We start from the raw sequence: 1387 nt of genomic DNA, 5'->3' as shown, positions 1-1387 counted from the left end.
GGTTGCAGCCATTATTGTTGTTTGGCAGGTCCGGGCTGGATTCGAACCCGCCACCTTAGGTGTATGTGGCTGGCACCTTAGCCGCTTGAGCCACAGGCGCCGAGCCACTATTTTTGACTTTGTTCAGCAAACTAGTTTTGTCCACACACTTTCCTATTCAAACCATAAATAGCTGTGCTTTCGAATATACTATAAAATATAATATATTTACATAATATACATAATACTTGGTCTTTTTTTTTCTTTGCAGTTTTGGCTGGGGCCAGGTTTGAACCCATCACCTCCGGTATATGGAGCCAGTGCCCTACTCCTTTGAGCCACAGGCACTGCCCCATAATACTTGGTCTTAAAAGGAATGCACAGGGTGGCACCTGTGGTTCATCGGGTAGGGCGCCGGCCCCACTGCAACAAAAAAATAGCCAGGCGTTTGGCAGGCACCTGTAGTCCCAGGTACTTGGGAGGCTGAGACAAAAGAATGGAGGTTGCTGTGAGCTGTGTGATGCCACGGCACTCTACCAAGGACAGTAAACTGAGACTCTGTCTCAAAAAAAAAAAAAAAAGAAAGAAAGAAAAGAATGCATGACCAGCAATATATGCAATTCCCTACAGAAGTTAGCTAGATATCACTTTTCTAAATGTTAGAGAGATTTGCAGGGTGGCCCCTGTGGCTCAAAGGAGTAGGGCACCAGTCCCATAGGCCAAAGGTGGTAGGTTCAAATCCAGCCCTGGGCAAGAACCGCAAAAAAAAAAAAGGAGATTTGCAAAAAGTTACTCCCATTAGTCATGGAGAGGCTGAAGTTGGGAGGGAGCTTTTTTTTTTTTCCTTTTGAGAGAGAATCTTCAAAGGAGAGGCTGAAGTGGAGAGTTTTGGGGTTTTTTGTTTTTTTTTTTTGATACAGAGTCTCCCTACGTCACCCTCAGTAGTCAGTAGAATGTTGTGCCGTCACAGCTCACATCAACCTCAAACTCTTGGGCTCAAACAATTCTCTTGCCTCAGCCTCCCCAGTAGCTGGGACTACAGGTGCCCACCACAACACCCAGCTATCTTCTTTTCTTTTCTTTTTTTTTTTTTTTTTTTGAGACAGAGTCTCACACTTTCATCCTGGGTAGAGTGCCCTGGCATCACAGCTCACAGCAACCTCCAACCAGGGGTCCTCAAACTTCTTAAACAGGAGGTCAGTTCACTGTCCCTCAGACCATTGGAGGGCTGGACTGTGGGCCCGGGACAAGTCGGCTGCTAAGCAGGATAGGCAGCAGTGGCAAAAACACCCAGCAGGCGGGATAAATGTCCTAGGCAGGTCGTAGTTTGAGGACCCCTGAAGCAATTCTCTTGCCTGCACCTCCCAAGTATCTGGGACTACAGGTGCCCACCACAACGCCTGGCTAT

The sequence above is a fragment of the Otolemur garnettii genome, unplaced genomic scaffold, assembly GCF_000181295.1.
Source record: "Otolemur garnettii isolate 467f Iridium unplaced genomic scaffold, OtoGar3 scaffold00014, whole genome shotgun sequence".
In the NCBI taxonomy this organism is placed as follows: Eukaryota; Metazoa; Chordata; class Mammalia; order Primates; family Galagidae; genus Otolemur; species Otolemur garnettii.
This window is presented reverse-complemented; position numbering follows the sequence as displayed.